We start from the raw sequence: 12467 nt of genomic DNA, 5'->3' as shown, positions 1-12467 counted from the left end.
AATGAACACCATGTTCAAGTATAAGGGTGTCCATCAGTGCACATGGCACAAGAACACTCTAGGCCGGAGGTCGATGATCGACTTTGTTGTCATTTTGTCTGACCTCTGGCCATATGTATTGGACACTCGGGTAAAGAGAGGGGCGGAGCTGTCAACTGATCACCACCTGGTGATGAGTTGGATCCGATGGTGGGGGAGGAAGCTGGACAGACTTGGCGGAACCAAACGTATTGTGAGACTCTGTTGGGAACGTTTGGCTGAGCCCCCTGTCAGAGAGATTTTCAACTCCCACCTCCGGCAGAGCTTCAACCAGATTCTAAGGGAGGCTGGAGACATTGAGTCCGAGTGGACCATGTTCTCCGCCTCCATTGTTAATGCGGCCACTCTGAGCTGTGGCCGTAAGGTCTCCGGTGCCCGTCAAGGCAACAATCCCCGAACCCGGTGGTGGACACCGGAAGTAAGGAATGCCATCAAGCTGAAGAAGGAGTCCTACCAGGCCTGGCTGGCTTGTGGGACTCCTGAGGCACCTGACAGGTACCAGCAGGCCAAGCGGGCTGCAGCCCGGGTGGTTGTGGAGGCAAAAACTCGGGTCTGGGAGGAGTTTTGTTGTGATATGTATTTAGACTATCGGTTGTTTGGTGGGTATTTTGGGAATGAATACGGGATATTATGGGGGGGAATAAGTGGCCTCAGGAGGGGGAAGCAGTGCCCTGTGGGCAGTTTTTGAAGTGGAGTTGTGATATCGTCGGACGGTGCAAGGAATACTTCGAGGATCTCCTCAACCCCACCGAAATGTCATCCATTGAGGAAGCAGAGGCCGAGGGCTCGGAAGTGGACTTGTCCATCACCCAAGCTTAAGTCACTGAGGTAGTTAAGAAGCTTCTCGGTGGCAAGGCACCAGGGGTGGATGAGATCCACCCTGAGAACCTCAAGTCCCTGGATGCTGTGGGGGCTGTCTTGGCTGACAAGCCTCTGCAGCATTGCGTGGCAGTCGATGACAGTGCCTCTGGAATTCCAGACCAGGGTGGTGGTTCCTCTTTTCAAGAAGGGGGACCGGAGGGTGTGTTCCAACTACAGGGGGATCACACTCCTCAGCCTTCCTGGGAAAGTCTATGCCACAGTACTGGAGAGGAGAATTCGGCTGATAGTTGAACCTTGGATTCAGGAGGAACAATGCGGTTTTCTTCCAGGTCGTGGAACACTGGAACAGCTTTATACCCTCGCCGGGGTGCTGGAGGGTTCATGGGAGTTTGCCCAACCAATCCACATGTGTTTTGTGGATTTGTAGAAAGCATTCAACCGTGTCCCTCGCGGCCTCCTGTGGGGGGTGCTCCTGAAGTATGGGATCCGGGGCCCTCTGTTAAGGGCTGTCCGGTCCCTGTATGACCAGAGCAGGAGCTTGGTTCGCATTGCCGGCAGTAAGTCAGACTTGTTCCCGGTACATGTTGGACTCTGGCAGGGCTGCCTTTTATCACTGGTCCTGTTCATTACTTTTTTGGACTGGATTTCTAGGTGCAGCCAGGGGCTGGAGGGTGTCCAGTTTGGGGACCACATGATTTCGTCTCTGCTTTTTGCAGATGATGTTGTCATGTTGGCTTCATCAGGCAAGGACCTTCAGCGTGCGCTGGGACGGTCTGCATCCGAGTGTGAAGCTGCTGGGATGAAAATCAGCACCTCCAAGTCCGAAGCCATGGTTCTCAGCCGGAAAATGGTGTCTTGTCCCCTTCAGGTTGGTGGAGAGCTCCTGCCTCAAGTGGAGGAGTTCAAGCATCTTGGGGTCTTGTTCACAAGTGAGGGAAAGATGGAGCAGGAGATTGACAGGTGGATAGGTGCAGCTTCTGCAGTGATGCAGTCAATGTACCTGTCCCACTTTCTGTACACCCTCATGTATGCATCCTCATGTATGCATCAGCATTTCTCTAGGCAAGGCTTTTGCACTCAAACATGGATATAAAGTATACAGCAATCAGGTACAGCATCTGTCACTCAAAACTGACATGGGCCAACCCATGTGACACGTTTAGTGTACACTTGATCACGTATGTATTATGTTCTGATAAATACATGTGCAGTATATGGTGGTAAGTGTCTCTAATTGTCCCTCTGCAGGAGTTGGTGGCATCATCGGTGGCTTCTTCCAGTGGTACTCCGTCACTTCCTCCATGTCTCGCAGTCTTGTGCAGGAGAGCACGGGGGAAAGACACACGTGCACTCAAATGAACATTGGACAAAGTGTACAGCTACAATTAATATAGAGAGAGGCATTTGTGATACAGAGTTCTACTATGAAATTAAAATAATTGTAATCAATAAAACTCTGTAATTCAGGACCTCTCTCCACACATTTGCATTCATTGGAGGCTCTTGTGTCCCATGTTGTTATTGTTAACTAAAACCAAAACTATTAAAAATAATTTTCAGTAATTAAAATCATGCTGAAATAATATAAAATAGAAATAACTTACACTTAGAAAATTGCAAATGATGCTTTGGCAACTACCTGAAATAAATATGTTTTGAACTCTATCAAGAGGCTCTCTAAAGAAGGTGCCACACACAACAGATGAATTAAAGACTAAAAATGAATTAAATACAGGATTAAAGATCAAAAATAAACCAACAACAGCTTTCAGCTCTCCTTTCTTTCTTTCTTTCTAGAGTGGAATTAATCTTCCGAAGCTGCTTAAGCTGAAAAAGAGGAAAGAGAAGGAGAAGGCAAAAAAGAAAGAAGTGAAGGAAGATAAACAGGTGAGAGAGGAATGCTGTAATGAGGGATTCAAGAATCTCTTCTGAGAGGACAAAAACAAGTTTCAGTCCTAATACCACAAGCACATACACACATTAATCATAATACTACAAATTAACCCTACCCCTGAAAGAAAACTTCTCTGTGTTTTAGATTACAAAAATAAAGAAATAAAAAAAACTTTATTTATAAACTTTTAAATAACCATTTTTTGAGTGGTTATGTATCTTGTTTATAGACTGGAGTTCTGAGAGAGTTTGCGAAAGAAAGGTCTTTTTTTTAACAAACATGCTTCTAGATTTTTCAAGATGTCGCAGAGATTGATGCCACCGTTTATATCGCTGGATGTCAAGATGGGTAAAATCAGAGCTGTTTTCTTAATTCAAACAAACATTCACATGCTAAATCAAGGCATTTTTATAAATAAGAAAATAAATAATGTGCATAATATCATCAATCTTCAACAAACGCAACTCAGCTCGCACTACCCGTGTGTGTGGCTGTAGTGTGTGTAGTGCAGCTGTTGGAGCGAGGCGTCCATCTCAGAAAGTCTCTCCATGACGCTGTGCTGCACTGCCTGTGTCAGTCTGAGAGAGATCTGCACTGAATCTGGACTGCTGAGACTGTCATCACACTAAACACACACAAGGGTTCTCAGTCAGGTTTCCCTCAGATTCATGTGACCTGTTGCTCTTTTACAGGAAACGCCCTGCGTTACGAGGTTATGAGCAGCAGGTGTCAGTCTGTCCTCTATCTTGACTGATGTTTCCATGAGGAATGGCGTCAGGATGAAATAAGACTAAAATTAGCCTAAAACTAATTACAATAAAACAACTAAACATTTATATCATAAAACAAAGGTTTCAATACAGTGGACGTTGACAGGGTGATTTAAACGGTCTTAGTGCGCCATCCAATTGACATATTTGGTTTTTACAACTTTATAATAAGAAAAACGACAATCCGAAGTTATGTATATATATACATATTATTTTCTTTTCTTTTCAGAATAACAAGGAAATGAGTAAACATTAATTCTTGCCATAAGGCAACTCCAAGATGAAATAAAAACTTATAAATGAAGCGGTATAAATAGCCTGGAAGTATGATGTTTTATAAATAAATGTGGGAAATTTAGAAAAAAATTGTTCGTGATATACAGATGTTTAGAGTGTCAAAAATTCTCTCTGAGCTCCACCTGCTGTTCATGTCTGGGTGCTACAACAACAAGGAGTGAAACTATTGAATTAAATCTAATTTGTATTGCTTTTCATAAATATAGGTAGAAATAACAATAAAATCTTATTAGTTTATAGCAATTAAAATAACGCTTGTCTTACATCTTAATTTGAATTGATTAATTAAAAAGTCAAATCGTAGTATTAAAATGCAAGAAGTGAAGACATACTAAGATTTAAGTTTGATACCGAACTCTGATCGTCTGTTAAATGATTAAAATTCACTGACTGACAAAAGAACAAGACCTCATGGCATCAAACAATAAAACGTTGGACAGTGCCCGAGGTTCGATCTCTGGTCTCCGGTTTCCCGGCGGCCGTGAGATGGGGAGTTCGCTAGAAATCGGAAGTAACCACTGAGCCACACCAACGCAAGCACTGCACGACTGGAAACTCCCTTTAGCTCACAATGCGAACCTGTCATGCAACATCCTATAAGTTCTTCAGATACAATTAATAAAGTAATAACTTTGCTATTTTATTAAGTATTTTAAAGGAAACATAAAAATATCAAGTCAACAGATATTGTTGGCGGATTTAATACATTTTATAGTTTTTGTTTTTAACGTTTAAAACACGACAGCTTGGCCTGTCCTGACATTTCTGAATAATAGGTAACGTAATAGGCCAATTTCAGAAGAATCGAAAGTTACGTCACCGCTGGGTAAAGTTAGTTCGCTACTAGTCTGCTATTGTATTAGTATGCTATGTTCTCAAATATCGCTTTGTACCTTTTCTGTTTTGTCCGGGGGTGGGGGGCTGTGGGGGTTCGGGGTGATGGGGGTATTGATAGATAAAACAATTCCATGGCACACTCAATGTTGGTAATGTATCAGACACTTGCACTTGCACATTATATGAAAAACAAGCTCAAATGGAGTTAACAAGGTTTTTGGCCGGCGAATGAGGAGATCTGTGTTTTGTCTGTCAATAGAACAGCCGAATTTGAGGCAAGTGCATCGCATTATATGCTTTGATCAACTTTTACAGGTTATAAAATGTTTATTGTTGCTATATAGGCGCTTAGTTTTTCTTGTTGTTTAATACACCTGGCCAAAATCACATTATATAAACGATTAAGCACTTATGCACAGGATATTTAAGGCTATAGATGGCAAATAACCTACTTCTCCGGTCAAACATTAGCTTTTACAGACATAGTGTTTGAGTAAAGAAAATGCTGTACTATTCAAACAACATCAGTTATTTATTTACCCTTGCATTTAGAAAAAGCGGAGATCTGTTTCGACCTCACTCTGACCATCATTAACGGTCTAAACAGAATGATAACCTTCATTCCACCTTCTCTAGAGACCTTATGTAAACAAAGTCATGCCCATGAGGCAAAACTTTCTCGCCTTGAGAGGCCCGGTACTGGTAAGAGCGATCTAATTTATATTTCACCATTCAATTTTTCACCAGATGGTGCAGGTGCCTTGAGCCCATGTGAATTGTGGTGTTATTTTCTCTGCTGAACTGCAGTTGGTAGAATTTACTATCACTGCATTATTGTTCATTAAGCTAGTTATACTAGCAGTTCAATTGGGATTATTCTGATTTGTTTTTCAGAGTATTCATCAGTGGATATTGAATATATTCATTACAAAATTGGTGAGTATTGTATATTTTTTCATATCCTATATCACCGTTCACAATTGTTGGGATTGATAAAGGCCTGCTAAGTACGTTCGCGTACTGGTGTGGGTCTTTGGATTCGTGTCAGCTTGATAAATTTCACTGCTGTTCACAGCCAGAGTGTTGTGTGTGGCTTACCTACTGTGCCAGGAGTATTATGGCTTCTCATTGCTGCAGGTTTTGTCACTTAGCAATGGACCCTCATGATGGGCATAGGGAATGTCCTTCATGCTTGAGGGTTGCTCATTTGAAAGAGGATGTGAATAATCCCTGCACTGCAGCTTGTGATCTACCTAGAGATGAACGAATTCGTCGCGCTAATAGGGCATGCAGCTCTGCACCTGAGCGTGGTAGGGTGAGGGAACGTTCATCGGACAGGCATGGTCATAAGCGCCCATGCAAACACTCATGTGACCACCATGACTCCACACACAAATCAAGCCGTGAGTTTGTGGCTGAGACAACTAAACGTCCAATGCCAGCTCCGACAACAGAAGGTGGTAACATTGATACTCATCTGCAGATCCTAGCAGCTATTCAGAGTTTATTGCGGAGAATGGATCAGTTTGAATCTAATCAGTCCTCCACCTCATCTCTACCTCCCGGTAAAGAGGACGTTCCAACAGATGGGCAACAGTCCCATCCTGGGGAAGGCACAAAGGATGCGGAATGTGTTATCACTTCTGGCTCCCCACTCTCTCTTTGATGATACACAACAGTCCGGAGAAGGGAGCCAATGTGAGGGAACTCATTCAGACTCTGCAGAAGTTAATGATGAGTCAACAATGAAAGAGGAATTTCCTTCAAATACCCTTATTACTAAAGTAATTAGTGCAGATTGTTGGCCTGCAGTCTCCATTGCCTGATCCTGCTCCTGTTCAGGGTGTATGGGAAGGCATATCTCAGAATAGTTCTGCACCTTGTATTCCAGTGGCAGATGACTACGCGTCTATGTTAAGAACAGCTTGGAAGAAACTGTCTCAAAAGTTTCAATTTAATGCAGGCTGTAGATGGTTGGCCAATGCCTGTTATTCTACAGAAACTGGATTGGGGGACATGCCGCCAGTAGAACAAGTGATAGCTGCATGGACTGCCTTAGGCTCAGTCTGTGCTTCCAATAACCCTCGCTGTCCCAGAAAGGAGTGTGCCAAAACTGACCGTCTGGTTTCACGGTCCTTTAATGCTGCTGCACATGCAGCCCATTCAGGCAATGCTTTGGCTATCCTGCTAGCAGCTTTGTGAAAAACAATAAGAGCGGATGACCAAGATTCTAGGAACGTTGTTGATTCAGCTTTGGCCGCCCACTGTCAACTGACACGTGATGTGGGGGAGGCAATGTCTTCAGTTATTTTATGTCGTAGACAAATATGTCTGTCACAAACCACTTTACCTGATGCCATAAGAGGTGAGCTAATGAATTTGCCAGTGATGCCTGGTCAGGTCTTTCATTCAGACGTGCTCTGCCCTATCCAGCGCGTCAAGAAGTGCTGGATAGGGCAGAGCGCTCTACCACAATGAGGGAAACTGTTCAGCGAGTCTGTCATAAACCTCCCACAGCCTCCAGGCAGAAGTATAAAGAATCCCAGGGGATGCAACAACCAACTTGGTCTAGGCGCACTGGTAGTAATCCAGCTGTTGTTCAAGGGCAGAGCTTTAGTGCCCAAGGGCGGAATCCTGCCACATATCCCTAGAGGAAATCTCAGCCCCGGGGGGAAACCAACAGGGAAGTTCACGGAGGTATGCAGGCAGAGGTGGACCTGCATAGGGATCAGGGGCCAGCCGTTGACGTTTCCGCCCAACTTTTGCGAGTCAGTTGAGGTGGGTTTTATCCACCATAGCTCACGGGTACAGACTGAAATTTCGACGGCGCCCTCCACCCTTTTCAAAGGTCCGAATGACTGTTGTCAGGGCCCCCCTTCTGAAGTCTGTACTGATAGAAGAGATAGAAAATCTCTTACAAAAAGGAGCAATTTCAAAGGTGCCCTTCAACGCACAGCAGACTGGATTTTATTTAACCTATTTCATAGTGCCAAAAAAGACGGCCAAAAATCCCGTTCTAGACCTCAGGGGACTCAACCAATACTTGAAAGTTCTTCCATTCAAAATGATCCATACAAGGATTGTAATGCAGTCCATAAGTGCAGGGGAATGGTTCACATCTCTGGATCTAAAAGATGCCAATTTTCATGTTCCAATTTGCCCAAAGCACAGGCCCTTCCTTCGCTTTGCTTTTCAAGTCCAAGCCTTTCAGTTCAGGGTTCTACCATTTGGCCTGTCATTAGCACCAAGAGTCTTCACTCGGGTGGTTGCAGCTGCCCTAGCTCCCCTTCAGTTACGTGGGATCAAGATGCTGCCATATCTGGACAATTGGCTAATTTGTGCTCCTTCCCGAGAACAGGTGATTCGGATCACAGAGGAAGTTCTAGCCCATATTCAGTTCCTGGGGTTCACTGTAAACTGGAAGAAATGTAGTCTCCAGCCCAAACAGTAGGTGGATTTCCTGGGTCTACAGTTCAATTCCTTGACAATGGATGTATGTCTTACTCCTCTGAGAATTGACAGCCTGGAGAAAGCAGTAAATCACTTCCAGACAGTGAAGATTGTGACAGCCCACAGGGTCCAGAAGCTATTAGTCATGATAGCAGTGGCATCAGTAGTAATTCCCTTAGGTCTGTTGAGGGTACGCCCTATACAACAGTGGTTCACCTCTTTTCATCTTTATCCGAGAGAGGACTGGAGGAAGAAGCTGTGTGTTTCACAGGCCTGCATGCGAGCCTTACTTCCCTGGAGGAACAGGAGTTTCCTTCCCCACAGGAGATCAGTGATCACAACCGATGCATCACTGACAGGTTGGGGAGCTGTTTGGGAGGGCAGGTCAGTGAGCGGTGGGAACCCCCTTGGTCATCAGAGCACATAAATGTGCTAGAACTAAGGGCTGTTCATCTTGCTCTGGAAGGCCTATTACCGTTGCTACAAACATGTGCTGATAAGAATGGACAGTACCTCTGTAGTTTACCAGATAAATCACCAAGGGGGGACGAGATCGCTAACATGCCTTCAGGTGGCAACAGATCTATTAACATGGGCATGTCTATGGCTGTCTTCGCTAAGAGTAATCCACATTCCAGGTACAGCGAACAGAGCAGCCGACATTCTGTCCAGGACGGGACACAGAGGTGATAGCCCAAATTTGACTCGATATGGGACAGCCCATAAGAATAAAATACTGGAGATGGCTCAGTTTCAATCTCCTTCACAGACAAAACAGGAAGGCCTGCTTTCCCTATATCCAGTAAGGGCATTACGTACTTATGTGAATGTTACTCAGCCTTTGAGAAAATCTCATTCTCAGCTTTTTGTTTGTCATGGAAAGACCAGGCTAGGGTTGCAACTTTCTAAGCAACGTTTGTCACACTGGTTGGTTGATGTTATCTCCCATGCTTATACAGCGCCAGTTGCCAGTTCCTGTAGGAGTTTGGGCCCACTCAACCAGAGGTGTAGCTACTTCATGGGCTGCACTAAAGGGAGTTCAAGTAGAGGATATTTGTGCTGCAGCTTCATGGTCTATGCCATGTATGTTCACAAAATTTTACAGATGTGATGTGACTAGTGCAACACCAGTGAGCAGTGAAGTTACGAGGTTACGCTGAGAGCTTGAGGATCCAATGGCATTACAAAGTTTTACTGACAAGCTCTTTTTAATACTTATCATTGGTTAAATATTTGTAAAACCCTCTGATTTAAAATAATAATAACAAATTATAATAGAGATATGAAGTTTGGATAATTTATGGCACACCTGACTGGGCTACGGTATGGCAACTGCCATACTCTGCAATATGAAACGCTGCCCCTGCTGTTATATCATCTACAAAGAAATGAATTTGTATTTATTTGTAGCTTATAAGGACACTCAGACCATGCTCAGATTTACCGGCGTTTTTAATTCACTTGCTGTCGCGTCATTATCAGAAACATCTTTTAGTCTGCTCGCATCAATTAACATTTATTTAAAGGGGGGGTACAATGCTGTTTTATGCATTCAGAGTTGTTTACACTGTTAAAGAGTTGGATTCTCATGCTAAGCATGGACAAAGTTAAAAAAAAAAACAATTTGAACATATGACTGAGTATTTCTGTGCCAAAAATCGTACTTCTTGGTTTATACAAGTTTTGGAGAGTTTTTAGTTCGATCGTGGCTCTTCATGACATAGACAAGGGTGGAACTCATTATATGGGCATTTCTCCTGGAAAAATGCGCCCGCGCAAGCATCGACCAGAGCCAATGAAGTGTATTTTTGGTTGTAAGGGAAAGATAACTTTGTTCAGCTTCCTAAAGAACCCAGCTTTATGTAAACAGTGGGTGCACAAGTGTGTTTGTTGAGAAACGTTTTATAAACAAGGCCCAGTTCAATCCTGGATATGCACATCATTTGATACTGAAAGACGGAGTGGTCCCAGCTATAAAAAATCCCAGTCATGATTCAAAACTGCAGACGGTAAGTGAAACTGCATCAAATGTCTGTTTTGTTGGCATTCAGCGCTCAAGTGCTCGTCACTCTTAAGCTCCGCCCACTACACGCCTCCAGGAGCTCGACTGTTTCCTGAGAGAATAGTAAAGCTGTATCTTTCTTTTATAAATATGATAAAACTAAAGACTTTTTGGAGATATGAATGATGCAGTTCTACTTGATAGGTACTCAAGATTAATAAGAGATTGGGTGAAAATGTGTGTGTTATGCCCCCTTTAAATAATATATACTCTCTCTCTCTCTCTATGTGTATATATATATGTGTATATATATATATATATATATATATATATATATATATATATATATATATATATATTCTCTGATTATAAACATAAAATAATTTGGACCACCTTTAGCTTTGATTGTGGTGTGCATTGTTTCAACAACCTTATGCATCTGTTAAAAAAAAAGAATCATTCAAATGAATAAACTACACTGAGCCCTATTTTTACCTTTTTTCTTTCTTTTTAGAGCGCATATTCTGAATCACAATCTTTCACAATCTCGACGTTGTCATCCTGGAATATGTGGGAACGTCTTCCAACATGGTTGTTTGATAAAAAGCATGATTTACAGTCAGTGGTGGTTCTTGTATGGCGCTCGGGGCAAACCAGACCTTCTGCCACCCCAAAATAGAAATAATTTAACATAAATGTTGCTTTTTTATTTGTATATATTTAAATTATTACAAATGTATATATTTAAATGTATATATTAAATAAGTCCACCAGTCTGCAGACCCCTGTTGTAGGAAAACCTGACCCACACAGACTCACATGCAGAAATCTTTCAGTAGTTTTAGTTCTTTACCATTTTATTGTGGCTATAATATATATATATATATATATATATATATATATATATATATATATATATATATATATATATATATATAAATTTACAGTAAAACTTCTGTTCCACGAAGTTAAATTGTGAATAAAAACATTTAATTCACTTAACAAAGATACTGCAAAAAAATCCCCCTTGAGAAGAGATATAGAAATGAGGTTAATACTTCAACAAAACTTCTTGCGTGTGAGGGTGACAGTGGGAAGAGTTTAGGACGGACATTCAAATATCATGTGACTTAAAAACAGCACATTATTGTCTATAAGGCTTACCCTTTGATTTCCCATAGTGCTATATATATATATTTTCTCAGAATAACAAGGAAATTAGTAGAAATTAATTCTTGCCATAAGGCAACTCCAAGATGAATTAATAACTTATAAATGAAGCGGTATAAATAGCCTGGAAGTAAGATGTTTTATAAATAAATGTGGGAAATTTAGAAAAAAATTCAAGCTAGCCATTCATTAAAGGTATGATTGTGTGAGTGTTCGTGATATACAGATGTTTAGAGTGTCAAAAATTATCTCTGAGCTCCATCTGCTGCTCATGCCTGGGTGCTACAACAACGAGGAGTGAAACTATTGAATTAAATCTATTTAATTTGTATTGCTTTACATAAATATAGGTAGAAATAACAATAGAATCTTATTAGTTTATAGCAATTAAAATAACGCTTGTCTTATATCTTAATTTGAATTGATTAATTAAAAATGCAAGAAGTGAAGACATACTGAGATTTAAGTTTGATACCGAACTCTTATCGTCTGTTAGATGATTAAAATTCACTGACTGACAAAAGAACAAGACCTCATGGCGTCAAACAAGAAAACGTTGGACAGTGCCCGAGGTTCGATCTCTGGTCTCCGGTTTCCCGGCGGCCATGAGAAGGTGATTTTGTCGATAAATCAGAAGTAACCACTGAGCCACACCAACGTAAGAGCTGCGTTGCTGGAAACTCTCTTTAGCCCTTCAGCGCTCAAGTGCTCGTCACTCTTAAGCTCCGCCCACGGCGCGCCTCCAGGAGCTCGACTGTTTCCGGAGAGAATAGTAAAGCTGTATCTTTCTTTTATAAATTTGATAAAACGAAAGACTTTTTGGAGATATGAATGATGCAGTTCTAATCGATAGGTACTCAAGATTAACATGAGATTGGGTGAAACTGTGTGTGTTATGCCCCCTTTAAATAGTATATACTCTCTTTCTTTCTCTATACACACACACACACATATTCTCTGATTATACACAGAAATGAATTTGGACCACCTTTAGCTTTGATTGTGGTGTGCATTGTTTCAACAACCTTATGCATCTGTTAAAAAAAATAAAAAATAATTCAACTAAAACTACATAGAGCCCTATTTTTACCCCTTTTTCTTTCTTTTTAGAGTGCATACGCTGAATCACTCTTTCACAATCGTGGCGTTGTCATCCTGGAATATGTGGGAACGTCACATGGTTGTT

Source organism: Cyprinus carpio, chromosome A23, assembly GCF_018340385.1.
Source record: "Cyprinus carpio isolate SPL01 chromosome A23, ASM1834038v1, whole genome shotgun sequence".
Lineage (NCBI taxonomy): Eukaryota > Metazoa > Chordata > Actinopteri > Cypriniformes > Cyprinidae > Cyprinus > Cyprinus carpio.
The sequence above is the reverse complement of the archived record's forward strand: the minus strand, read 5'-3'. Positions refer to the sequence as shown.